The sequence below is a fragment of the Odontesthes bonariensis genome, chromosome 14 (genome assembly GCF_027942865.1).
Source record: "Odontesthes bonariensis isolate fOdoBon6 chromosome 14, fOdoBon6.hap1, whole genome shotgun sequence".
Classification (NCBI taxonomy): Eukaryota; Metazoa; Chordata; class Actinopteri; order Atheriniformes; family Atherinopsidae; genus Odontesthes; species Odontesthes bonariensis.
In genome coordinates, this window is record NC_134519.1 from 38,248,913 (window position 1) to 38,263,412 (window position 14,500).

Below are 14,500 nucleotides of genomic sequence, written 5' to 3' on the forward strand. Positions count from 1 at the left end.
AGCAGCGAAAGTAGCATCAAAGGGCCAGCTTGCTGTTTTGGCACCGATGGTGTCACTGGAGCCAGATGTCACGCCACCACAAGGATATTGGTCATACATATGGGATAGACAGTCGTAAAATTTTTGGTAAGAGAAGTGATTCCTCGGTTCGTCATTCAATCAGAGATTAGCTCAAATAATGGGTCAGTGTTTGTTTAGAGAGCTGCAAAAGGCATTCTGCAGCAGCTGCGAATCAAGCAGCGCTGTGGGGCCGTTTATCATCCACAGAGTCAAGGGATGGTTGAGAGAATTAATGGAACCTTGAAAGTGAAATTGAATTAAATCTGTGCTTCAACTAAACTAAACTGGATGCTTTGCCGCTTGCACTAATGAGCTTTCGTATGCAGACTCATAGAGTCACGCACTAACACCGCATAAAATGCTAATGGGTCGACCCATGCCGGCACCTCAGTGAGAGGTCCCTTTAAAGGGCCCCCACTTGAGCAGTTGCAAACAGAGTTGAGGGCTTACATGAAGCAACTAACTGCAATCCACAGAACAATCTATCTACAGGAGGAGACCAGAGACTTGAGTCTCGAACAGCCGGTTGAGAGACCAGTGGTGCCAGGCGACCAGGTGTACATCAAAGTGTTCCGAAGGAAGTGGCTTGAGCCAAGACGAGAAGGACCGTACACAATGGTGCGAGCAACGTCAACAGCAGTTCAAATGGAAGGTAGCAACACATGGTACCATTTGAATCACTGCACTAAGGTTCTAAAGACACAGACGGAGTTAAGTCCGAGGGAAAGGATGAACTAAAGGAAGATGTTAAGATTTCTGACACTAATGAGCATCCAGGTGTGGGTGTTGGCCGACAGCACGGGTTCAGGAGAACAAAACCTGGAGATGTTGGACGGGATCCTGCAAACAGGAGAGGCGGGGAGGGGTCCCGTGATGGAGCCATCCCGCAGGGTAAGTAGCCAGCCTGGGTCAGATGAGTATGATGCAACAATACACACCCACTCAGACCGTGCCACGCCACGAACTTTGCCAGCAATACACACGAGAGCTAGTCGTGAAGAGGTATCGGTTAAGCGTGAATTTAAGTACGTGGGAATGAAGGATGGTGGAAGTGTGAGGAGGTGTGGATCATGGGTCCGAAGGAGGAGACGACCAAATCACCGCCGTAAGATCATGTTGTCCTCGGGTCAGAAAGAAGTTGTTCACAATGGTGGTAAGAATAGAAAGATTTCTCGTGAAAGTCTAGGGGGACTTGAGACCATTAGCACTACAGGACAGAATAATCATGTTAATCCAAGAACAGACGGAGTGTACATGCACATGTAGAGTCAGGAAAACAGTGTAACTGTGGAAGATGGTTTATGTGGTATAGATGGGCATGGTACATTACAAGAGAACTGACAGCGACGGAGTGTCTCATATGCGCAGACGCTCCAGGAGCATTGCCTGTTGTTGTTCCAGAGCCACACACCTTCAGGGACTGTGCGGTGGTCCAGCAACGGGAATGCAGAGAAGGTAGGTTTACACCTCAGAAGGATAAATGGTTATTGTTTAAGCTTCCTATGTGTGGTATTAAGTGCAGATTGATGTGTGGGCCAAATAAATTACATAATTGTTTTCAAAATAGGGTAGGGCCACAAATTGGAGTCTTCTTGTGCTGAATTTAATCTTAGTACATCACAGGATGGGCCTCCGACTGATTATAGAGTAGACTACGATAGTGAGTGTGAATACTTTACAAGTGATGGATTTAATAATGACAGTGGAACTCACGTAGGTAACACTACTGTTAAATGCAATGTCACATGGGTTTTATCTTGGTTTCCACACGCAAATATGAAACCAATATTTATCAAGACACCTGTGTGGTTCGAAAATCCGGTTCCTTTGGATCAAAAATGTGAAAATATAGAAATGACAATTCTAACTCTATATCTTTTTGGGGATCAGACACACCCAGTAGCTGAGAGTTACTGGATGTGTGGAGATGATGTTTTGTTAAATGTGTTACCCGACAGGTGGATAGGTCTGTGTGCACTTGTGAGGATGAAAACATCAGTTGTGGTAGTGTATGACAAGGTAAACGAGTTACTGAGGTTGGATGTGGAAAAAGGGAGAGTTAAAACATATAGCGGTAACTACATCATGGATAAGCATGTTTACTTGGATGCAATAGGGCAGCCAGAGGGATTCCTTTTTGAGTTCAAAGCACGCAGTGAGATCGCAGCTGGATTTGAGTCTATTTTGCCGTGGATCACAATTAACAAAATGTGGAGTGGATTAATTACATATACTACAACCAACAGAGAATTCTTAACTACACGAGTGAAGGGTTTGCAGCCTGTGGAGAACAACTACATGAGACAAGTAGGATGGCTTGGCAGAACAGACAAGCTTTACATTACATTACATTACATTAAGGTCATTTTGCAGACGCTTTTAACCAAAGCGACTTACAATAAGTGCGTTCAACATCGGTAGGCAAAAGAACTTCAGGTCACAAGAAATCATAAGTGCATTTCCTTCCAATACCAAACAGCTAAGAGCAAAACTAGTGCTAGAGTAAGTGCGATAAGTCAGGTACCTCAGCCTCTCACCAACTGCACACCAGTCACAGCGGGCTGGGGATGCAAACCCTGGTTCCGGTAGGGGAAGAAATAAAAGAGGTAAGAAAAGCAGGAATGGGATTCAAACCCTGGTTTGGGTAGGGAGTAATGAAAATATAGAGGGTGCCAGTGGTGGAGGAAACAATAAGTGCGTAAGGAACTAGGACGGATCAGGGTAGTGTTTCCTGAAGAGGTGGGTTTTCAGCCTGCGGCGAAAGATGGGCAGCGACTCAGCTGTCCTGATAACAGTCGGGAGATCGTTCCACCATCGGGGTGCCAGAACAGAGAAAAGCCGTGACCGTGTCGATTGTGCGCAGGGACCCCTGAGTGACGGGGCAGCCAGGCGCCTGGTGGCCGCAGAGCGAAGTGGTCGGGCAGGGGTGTAGGGCTATGAAGGAAATGTTCCTTCCACTGCCCTGTAGGCCAGCACCAGAGTCTGAAACTGGATGCGAGCAGCTACAGGGAGCCAGTGTAGAGAGCGGAGAAGGGGAGTGGTGTGGGAGAACTTGGGGAGGTTGAACACCAGACGAGCAGCAGCTTTCTGAACCAGCTCCAGAGGTCTGATGGCAGAAGTCGGGGCGCCAGCAAGGAGGGAGTTGCAGTAGTCCAGGCGGGAGATGACAAGAGCCTGGATGAGCACCTGTGCTGCCTTGTTGGTGAGGAAGGGGCGAATCCTCCGGATGTTGTAGAGGAGGAATCGGCAGGAACGGGTCACTGATGCGATGTTTGGCGAGAACGACAGTTGGTCGTCCGGGGTCACACCCAGATTCCTCGCGTTCCGGGTTGATGTCACCACGGACTCATCCATGGTGATGGCCAGATCTCGGAATGGGCAGCCCTTCCCCGGGAGAAACACCAGCTCAGTCTTGTCCAGGTTGAGCTTAAGGTGGTGCATCGACATCCACCTCGAGATGTCTGCCAGGCACGCAGCAATGCGTGCTTCCACTTGGGTGTCAGAAGGGGGAAAAGACAGAATCAGCTGGGTGTTGTCTGCATAGCAGTGGTAGGAAAAGTTATGGGAGTGGATGAAAGAACCAAGAGATGATGTGTAGAGGGAGAAAAGAAGAGGACCCAGGACCGAACCTTGGGGAACCCCGGTGGTGAGCCTACGTGGCTTCGAGACAGACCCTCTCAGTGTGACCTGGTAGAAGCGATCTGTCAGGTAGGATGAGAACATGGAGAGTGCAGAGCCAGAAACCCCCATTCCCTCCAGGGTAGAGAGAAGGATGTGGTGGTTCACTGTGTCAAATGCTGCAGAAAGGTCCAGGAGAATCAGGACAGAGGAGAGAGAGTTAGCTCGAGCAGTTTGGAGTGACTCAGTTACTGCTAGGAGGGCCGTCTCAGTTGAGTGGCCCACCTTGAACCCGGACTGGTAGGGATCCAAGAGGTTGTTCTGGTGGAGGTAAGAGGACAGTTGTTTAAAGACAGCACGTTCAAGAGTTTTGGACAGAAAGGGTAGAAGGGATACCGGTCTGTAATTCTTGATCTCTGAAGGGTCAAGAGCTGGTTTCTTTAGAAGAGGAGTGACTCTGGCAGTCCTGAAAGCAGAAGGAAAAGAGCCTGATGTCAAAGATGTGTTAATGAGGTGGGTCAGGTAAGGAAGAAGATCAGGTGCAGCAGAATGAAGGAGAGGGGAAGGGACTGGGTCAAGGGAACATGTGGTGGGGCGGCTGGATGTTACAAGGTGAAGGACCTCATTTGCAGAGAGGGGAGAGAAGTGGGACAGAGAGGGAGGTGAGGGAGAAGGTGGTAGGGAGGGAGGAGTGGGAGAGCGACAGGTGTGGGTGGTGTGGACAGCTGGGAGGTGAGGGAAGGAAGATCGGATATCGTTAACCTTCTTGTCAAAGAAGTCGGCGAAATCGTCAGGGAGGAGGGGAGAGGGGGTGGGGGTTGGAGGAGGGATGAGAAAGTTTGGAAGAGTTTTTTGGGGTTGGAAGCAGAAGTTTGAATTTTGTTACAGAAGAAGGCAGTTTTTGCAGCAGAGAGAGAGGAGGAAAAAGTGGAAAGCAAGGACTGGAAGGCAAGAAGGTCTTCAGGAAGTTTACTTTTCCTCCATTTGCGCTCGGCCGCCCTCACGCTCCGCCTCTCAGTACGCACTGAGTCCGACAGCCAAGGGGCAGGTGGAGCTGAGCGTGCAGGCCTGGAGGTGAGGGGGCAGAGTTTGTCCAGAGAGGAGGACAGGGTGGAGAGAAGAAGATCAGTAGAAGTGTCAGGGGAAAGAAGAGAAAAAGATTCAGGGGCAGGCAGAGCAGAGAGAACAGAAGAGGAGAAGTCAGTGGGGGAGAGAGAGCGGAGATTGGGACGAGAAGATACCAAGTGGGTGGGGGGAGGTCGGTCGGGAGGGAGGAGAGGAGAGGGAGAGGGTGTAGGACATGAAGTAGTGGTCAGAGAGATAAAGGGGAGTGACAGAGAGGTTGGCGCTAGAACAGTGCCTGGTGAAGATAAGGTCCAGTATGTTGCCAGCCTTGTGGGTAGGAGGAGATGGGGAGAGAGCTAGGTCGAAGGAGGAGAGAAGAGAAACAAGAGGGTGAAGCTTCTCTGTCTGGATGTTGAAATCACCGAGAAGGATGAGGCCGGAGCCATCATCAGGGAAGTGAGAGACAAGCGTGTCCAGCTCCTCCAGGAAGTCCCCAGCTTTAGATTGGAAATTAGCAGAGAAAGGTGGTGTTTGCCAGATGGTTGGGGAAAATGTTGTACATTTATACCCGGGAACACTGCAGCTGGTGGGACGTTTACAACGGCCATGAAGAAGTTCAGAGAACTGAAAGAGGAGCTGAAGAGTGATGCTGGTGGGAGTGAATGGTGGTGGACTGGTCTGTTTGGGATTTTGGGAGAAGGGGAGCGATGACAGTTAAAGCGGGAATAGCTATATTGTTGATATTGATAATGGTCTCCCTATTGGTGTGTTGCATCATACCCATTCTGAGAAGGTGGTTGCTGCAAGTGATGTTCAAACAAACAGTGGAACAAACCTGGAGACAGATGACCATGCGAGACCAGGTCTGAGGACCAACGCATGGGAGAGCTGGTCAACGAATGAAGGTTATCAACGGACGGTTCACAAGATTCTTTCCTCGGGTGTGGAACCAAGTATAGCCTGATAGGGAGAAGAGATGCTGAAGATCTCTTTTATTGGGAGTGACGTACTGGTAACCTCTCCTCCCAGAGTTAGCTTAGCAGTTCCAGACCCAGCCGGACGGATGTTCGGCCAGAAGCAGACGACACCAGAGTACGGGAGATGGGACGGGACTGGAAGAGCTGCATTACATTGCATTTTATTACTATTGTTGTGTGATAATCCATAATTTTCTGTGTTGTACTTGGTACAAAACTGTGATTTATTCATTTGATGATGGTACTGTATTCATTCTATGTGTATTATCAATCAGAACTGATCACTAATATGTCCATTGCCAGTTGTGTTAGTCAACTGTTCGGAGTGCGACCTTTGGTAAAGTGGTTGGTCGCCAAGTGGGGTGGGGCCGTAGGAGAGTTTTCCCAAAAATAAGAACATGGGTTACGTAAGTAGCAGCCGGTGGGTTTTTCGCTCCTATGCACTGCGAACAGGGGACAAGTGTGATGGCAATGTTAAAATTTGTATTGTTGTTGAATACAGTATCATTTAATGTGATTCGGGTACATATATATATTCCTTTGCATTTATTCAATATGTTCCCTTTGACTTAGAATGTAGAATTATTAGAATAATTTAGTGTTGATTATGTTAATTAATTATTAATTAATTATGTGGGATGATTTTCTTTCATTTTAGATTATTTCTTTATTAAATCACTGATAAGTGATTTCAGGGGGGACTATTTGGGAGAGAAATGTCATGACATGGCCTAATTACATCGTGTGCTTTGTTGACTGGTTCATATGAATATTGTTGATAGTTAGAATGAGCTTGTTTATGATAATGGCAAAAGCCAGGCGCCTGAGTAAGATTGGGGCTTGGGCCACGTACGCATTGTATGATCCAGAAGCAGTATAAAAGGTTGTCACAAAATGGGGTCGGAGGAGATCTTCGGACAATTCTGTATGCACATTTTCTGTGACAACTTGTTCAAATAAACTTCCCCAATGAAAGGCTGACCGACGCGGATTCGACTCCTTTTGTCCACTACAACTGTTTAAATGTTCACGTTCCTGGAACCACAGGCAGAGGAGGAGGAGTGGCAGCTATTTTCAGATCAGGGTTACTAATCAGTCCCAGACCCAAGATTAGTTTGAGCTCTTTTGAATCTCTGATTCTCAGTTTTTCCCACGCAAAGTGGAAATCCCAGAAACCTCTTGTGTTTGTTGTTGTGTATCGTCCACCTGGCCCTTATTCTGAGTTTCTGTCTGAATTCTCAGAGTTTTTATCCCAGTTAGTGCTGAGTACAGATGAAGTCATTGTAGTGGGTGACTTTAATATTCATCTAGATGTTGGAAATGACAGCCTGAATATGAACTTTAATTCTATATTAGACTCTATTGGATTTTCTCAGAGTGTTCACAGACCGACTCACTGCCTTAATCACACCCTTGATCTTGTGCTGACTTATGGGATTGAGAGTGAACAGTTAACAGTGTTCCCTCATAACCCTGTCTTATCTGACCATTTTCTGATAACCTTTGAGTTTACATTACTTGACTATACAGTTTCTGAGAAGAAATGTACATATAGAAGGTGTCTATCAGAGGATGCTGTAACCAGATTTAAAGAGTTAATTCCATCATCCTTTTCTTCACTGCCATGTGCAGATATGACAGAGGACGACTACCTAAACTTTACTCCAGCAGCACTTGACTCTCTTGTTGACAGCACTATAGTTTCAATGCGTACAGCACTGGACAATGTTGCCCCTCTGAAAAGGAAGGTAATCAGTCAGAAGAGGCTGGCTCCTTGGTATAATTCACAGCTGCGTGCTTTAAAGCAGACTGCAAGAAAGCTGGAGAGACAGTGGCGTTCCTCTAATTTAGAAGAGTCTCAGTTAGTCTGGAAAGATAGTTTAATAACGTATACAAACGTGACAAAGAGTCCGAGCTCTGTTGAGCCAGTCTGCTTATTTCCATCTTCATAATATCCACCGTCTCCGTCCTTTTCTCACTCCTCACTCAACTGCTGTTCTAGTCCACAGTTTGGTCACCTCTCGTTTAGATTATTGTAATTCTCCTCTGTTTGGTCGACCTCAGAAAACTTAACATAAATTACAGTTGGTTCAAAACTTAGCTGCCCGTATCATCACGCCGACCCCTTCAATTCATCACATCACACCTGTTTTGCAACAGCTTCATTGACTTCCTATCCCATATCGTATTAACTACAAAATACTTCTTCTTACCTTTAAAGCTATTGACAGTCTTGCTCCTCCGAATCTTTCAGACCTTCTTCACATTACTATACCTGCTCGCACCCTCAGATCCTCATCCTCTATTCATCTCACTGTCCCCCCCGTCCGTCTTGTTACCATGGGGAGCAGAGCATTTAGTCCATCTGCTCCCAGCTCTGGAACTCTCTTCCACCTGATCTCCGTAACACACAAACATTGTCACATTTCAAATCCAAACTTAAAACTCACCTGTTTAAATTAGCCTATGCATTGTGATTACTATTGCACTGTTTTAATTAACTTTATTTTTTATCCATTTGTATTTTAAATTGTGTTTGTTTTTATGTAAGGTGACCTTGAGTGCCTATGAAAGGCGCCTATAAATAAAATGTATTATTATTATTATTACAGCAGCTTTAGAAGTATCTTTAGAACCTGATTTGTATTCAGACGGCTTCTGTCCAGTTGATCTCTCTGATCTAACAACAGCAATAGTCTCTTCTAAACCATCAACTTGTGTTTTAGACCCAATCCCAACCAGACTGTTCAAGGAGGTTTTCCCATTAATTGACACTTCCATATTGGATTTGATCAATCTGTCTTTGTTGACAGGATATGTACCTCAGCCTTTTAAGGTTGCTGTAATTAAACCTTTACTTAAAAAACCTTCCTCTTCCTCTTTTTTTTTTTTTTTTTTAAATGTGTATATTGATTTTCCTTTATCAACAAAAACAAAAACAAAACTCCTTACACAACACTCAAACAACACACAATGACTCAGTTACACACAATCAGTATCCATATCGGTAAAGACTGTAAAATAAAAGAAGTACATAAATGGGACAACAAAAGAAAAGAAGAATGGGTGCACAACAATGTATCCCGTTGTTATGCCCTTCCAGAGAATCCCTGTAAAAGAATGGAAGATACATTGGGATCCAAGTAATTCAAATACGGCTTCAAAACCTCATAAAATTGGTTGGAGTTTGAGTGTGATACGCAAGTCAAGTATTCCAGAGACACCAACTCAAACAGCACTTTATGCCATCCCTTAACATTTGGTGGCTTATTGCTAATCCACTGCAATAAAATATTCTTCCTTGCTGCAAATGTAATAATACAAAATAATCTTTGATTTATTAACCTTACACCTTTAGCAGGAAGGCCTAATATAAGAGACAGTGGGTCCACCCCCAGCTTTAATCCCAGTATCTTCTCAATTTCGGTTAAAACATTAGACCAATATTTCTGCAGCTTATGGCATGACCAAAGACAATGAGTTAGAGTGCCAATTTCTGTTTTACATTTAAGACACATTGGAGACAAACTAGGGTTGAACTTGTGTCTGCGATTAGGGGATATATGCATCCTATGCAAACATGGACGTTGCACCCCCCACTTTTACAGCAAGATGATTTCACCTTTTTGAATTTTCAATGACCAAATAAAGTTTTAACAAATCATAAAATGGGTTTTAAAGACTTTGTGGCCTCTTTAGAATAATTCCATCCAGATTTGAGCAGTCTAACTATTGTAGTTTCCATACAGGATCTAGTTTAGGGCGATCAAAATGCAAAAAAAATGCAGTGAAATGGCCCTGTTCTGCATTTGTACAAATCAGAAAAAGGTTTCACAAATCCCAAACAAGGTTTTAATGAATCTATAGCCTCTTTAGAATAATTCCATCCAGATTTGAGCAGTGTAACTATTGTAGTTTCCATACAGGACCTAGTTTAGGGCAGTGAAATGGCCCTTTATGCCCATTCATTTAATTCGCGAATCGGATGCCAACTTCAGCGTCGTGTCTATGGGCTTGATGTGGCGCTCATGTAACACCCCCACATTTAAAATCACTGCTCCACCCCCGTATGCAAAATCTTAATCTGTATTGATTTGACACGGTTACAAACTGAAATTAATTTAGCATAGGTCCATATACTTTCCCAGTCAGCAGCATTGATTGTGACAGACAGTTCTCTCTCCCACTTTTCTCTGAGTTCTTAAAGCCGTGAATGGAGCAGCGGATATAGCTCCATAAAGTAGCCTAATAGACATCTTCCTAACTGCTCCAAAGAACATTTTCTCCAGTGGAGATATATCAGGGTTATCCATTAAGGTCGTGTTGTGTACTATATAATGCCTTATCTGTAAATAACGATAAAAATCATGCCTGGGGATTTTGTATTTCTCAACGATCTGTTCAAATGACATTAATTTATTATCAGAAAATAAATCTTTTACAATGAAAATACCATAATTGCCCCACTGTCTAAAGCCAGCAACAAGTAGTCCAGGCTGGAAATCAGGATTATTCAGAATAGGTGTAAAAGCTGACGTCACTTTTGACCTCCCCTCAAGTCTATACAATAATCGCCATGCCTTAATCGTATTGAGTGTGACAGGGTTATCGCAACACAGTTTTATAGTTTTAAAATTCTTAATAAACAGCATGTCTCTTAATGGAAATTTTGAAAGGGAGGATTCAATATCTAGCCAGACAGAAGTCGTCTTATTTAAGATCCAATCATAAATGTATCGTAAATGAGCGCACAGCTGGTACCTTCTAAAATCAGGTAAATCTAACCCTCCCTCAGGGCTTGGTAACTGCAGAGTAGCCAGTTTTAGCTTTGGTTTGCGCTTGCTCCATATGAAAGAGCTGAGCCAACCATTTAGTTTTTTCACAACCTTATTTGAAAATAGTATTGGAATCATTTGAATAGGGTAAAGTAATCTAGGCAATATGTTCATTTTAATCAAAGCTATACGTCCTAGCCACGATATCGGCAAAGAATTCCAACGCTCCAAGTCTTGCTTCACTTTCTCAAATAAGGGAACAAAGTTGACCTTATACATTTGCCCAAATGCAGAGGTTATGTGTACACCTAAATAAATAAAGCCTGTTGGGGACCATTTAAAGGGGAAGGAGGGCAATGTCTTAGGTATTGAATTTAGACTTCCTAGCAGCATGGCCTCTGACTTACTATCTAAGTGCCTTGAGATGACATTTGTTGTATTTGGCGCTATATAAATAAAAATGAATTGAATTGAATTGAATTTTGTCAAATTGATTTTGTATCCAGAAAATTTGCTAAATAAGTCAATAACATTAAGTAACGCTGGCACTGAAGTCCCTGGATTTGAAACTAAAATTAAAACATCGTCCGCATAAAGACTTATTTTATGATGGACTCTGTCTATTTGCAAGCCTTGTATAGTAGGCGCTGCCCTAATCGCTTCTTCCAATGGTTCAATAACCATGGCGAATAAAAGGGGGGATAGAGGACATCCCTGCCTGGTTCCTCTATGTACAGGAAAATTGTGTGATCTGAACCCATTAGCGAGAATGGCTGCTTGAGGTTCATTATACAGGACCTTGACCCATTTTATAAAATTATCCCCTACACCAAATTTATTTAGACAGTAAAACAAGTATGTCCATTCGACTCGGTCAAAGGCCTTCTCTACATCCAAAGAGAGTACCAAACCATCTATTTGCCGATGCTGAAAAACTGAAGGACATTGAGCAGCCGCCTAACATTATTATTTGAATTTCGTCCCTTTATGAAACCAGTTTGGTCCTCCTTTATAATTTTAGGTAAAAGACCTTCAAGGCGTGTAGCCAGGATTTTTGCCAAAATTTTTCGATCTACATTAAGAAGGGATATGGGCCTATAAGAGGCACAGGATTCTGGAGATTTCCCCTTTTTCAAAATGAGTGATATATTTGCTTCTCTTAAAGTCTGGGGCAACTCATTATTTGAGAATGCATTATTAAACATACTAACTAAAGGTTCCATTAATAGGCCAGAGAATTCTTTGTAAAACTCACAACTGAACCCATCAGGCCCAGGAGCTTTCCCATTCTGTAGAGTTTTTATAGCATTAACCACCTCTTGTCCCGAAATGGGGGAATTAAGGATGAGTGTATATTCAGATGGTATGGTGGGCAAACTGAGCTGAGCAAAGAATTTGTCCATTAGAACAAACACATCACTTGGCTGCTCAGACATATAAAGATTATGGTAGAATGATTTAAATGTGTCATTTAGACATTTCTGTTCTCATGTGTCTATGCATGAAATCTGCACGGTATCTTTTAACTTATCTAGACTGTTGCTTGTTTTTAAATTCATTTAAATTATTTTATTTGTTTCTCTTTATATTCTTTTATGTATTTTTAATGCTTCTTACAATCCCTGCTGCAATGCTTTTATTTTATGTAAAGCACTTTGAACTGTTTGTACATGAATGTGCTATATAAATAAATTTGATTTGATTTGATTTGATTTATAAGCTTGTTATCATATACACGGTTGCCTTGGGCATCACAAAGGGCTGCGATAATCTGTGACTCTGCTCTCTTTTTTGTAAGGTATGCCAAGTACTTCCCAGGTTTATCCCCATGTTCATAAAGTTTTTGTCTAGCATATCTAATCTTGGCTTCCTCATCTTGTGTTAGCAAATTTTCTAAAGTAGTTCTAACTGCAAAAATTTATTTCAAAATGATGGGAGATGGAGACTCGATATAGGTACTTTCTTTAGCCATTAACAAATTTTGCTTTTCTCTTTTTTTCCTCTTTTTACTGGCTGAGAAGGAAATAATTAACCCTCTAGCGTAAGCTTTAGCAGTTTCCCATAGAATGGCAGGACTATCTGCAGATTGGGTATTGATGGAAAGAAAGTATCTGAATTCAGCGGCAAAGTAAGTAGTAAAAACATGATCTTTCAAGATCGATGTGTTCAATCTCCAGTGTTTCACTCCACTGTTTATACCTTTAAGGGAAAGATCTAGAACCACCAGTAGTCAATTCTACTGTGACAACCATGAGGTGCAGAAAAAAAAGTGTAAGCTTTATCTGTCATGTGGGTTGTTCTCCAGACGTCAACAAATCCAAGATCCTCACATATAAAATAAAGTGCTTTAGCTTGTGAAGAGAGAGGTATAGCTTTAGGAGGTAGTCTATCAATAAGAGGATTTAGTATGCAGTTAAAATCTCCACCCACAATAGCAATATCTGCCTGAATCTGGGAGAAGTCTAGGAACACTTTAGTTATAAAGTCAGCAGGATGTGCAGGTGGGTAGTACACATTCAATATAGAAATAATTGTACCTTGTAAAACTCCCTTGACAATAACATATCGACCATTTTTATCTTTAAAACAGTCCAATATTGAAAAATGCAAATTTCTTCTCATTAAAATTGCCACTCCTCTACTTCTTGAGGTGAACGAAGAAAAAAACACTTGATTAAAACCTTCCCGCTGTAATTTGAGGTGTTCTTCATCACTCAGGTGTGTTTCTTGTAAGAGGGCAATGTCAATGTGTCCCCTTTTCAAAAAAGCTAGTACTTTTCTTCTCTTAACAGGATTATGAACTCCTTTAATATTCCATGTACACAGGCGCAGCTTGTCACTTACCATATTACCTACTACGACCCTTTATACAGAAAAAGTACAGGAAACATGCAACTAAGAGCATATGAGATCACTTGTGCGTTCACTGAGTCAAGAAAAACAACAAACATTAAATAAAAAAAAGAACAAGAACTGCTGTACAGAACAACACAGCAGGAACGGAAACGTTCAAGGGGGTTGTCCCTGCCACTTAACCTGCAGGGATTACAAACCTTCCTCCGCGGCAAGACTAGAAAACTTGCCATCCAATCCTCATTCAAAGCAGTGTCAGTGTTAAACTACACTACACCACACTCGGCAGTGATAATCTTAATTCACAAAAAATAAACCATCCAAGCACACTCACAGTGGCTATCATTTGCTGCCCAATAAAATAAAAAGTGCATACATAAATCGAACAGGGGGTATCCACACCCCGTGTGGTTATTGTAACATGTCTCAGTCAGATCAGTGTGTCAGCGATCCGAGTCCGCTTTGTATATTGTCAATCTGACATACCTTAGCGTCCTCCTTCTAGTGACTGAGCCAGCAAAACGGCGTCCTTCGGAGAGTCAAACCGTCTCTGCTTTCCATCCACTGTCACCCTTAAAATAGCCGGATAGAGCAAAGCATAATCCATGTTCAATTTCTTCAATCTGGATTTAGCGTCGTCAAATGCCTTACGTCTCCGAACCACTTCAGCCGAGTAATCGTTGAAGAATGAAACTTTGGGCTCTCCGGGTGCCGAGCCGTCCCGGTCACGTCCGCGAGATCCAAGTCGACGAGCAGCATCCATCACCCGCTGTTTGTCTCGAAAATTGTGGAGTTTTAGTTTTAGTGGACGTTGATTTGGACTGGGTTTTGGTGCCGAGGATCTGTGAGCCCGGTCAAGCTTCAGTCGACCGTCTTTTGTTGTTATTTGGAGATATTCGGGGATACATTTCTCTAAGAACTTTACCAGGTCAGGTCCTTCAATATCCTCAGGCAATCCAACCATACGGACATTGCATCTGCGGCCTCGGTTGTCAAGATCATCGATATGCATCAGCATGTCGCGCACTTGTTTTTCAAGAGTCGTTATCCTAGCCTCTGAGGACGTAGCCGTAGTTTCAACTTCGGTGATTCGCTCTTCAGCTTCTGCAACGCGTGGCAATTGCTTGCAACTGCGAGGTCTGCTCTCTAATA

General features: G+C 43.2%; 1 pseudogene; it reads right to left on the reverse strand.

Annotated features, from left to right (window-relative positions):
- Positions 1 to 2,761: 2,761 nt before the first annotated feature.
- LOC142399565 (uncharacterized) lies at positions 2,762 to 14,366 on the reverse strand (annotated as a pseudogene).
- Positions 14,367 to 14,500: the final 134 nt, after the last annotated feature.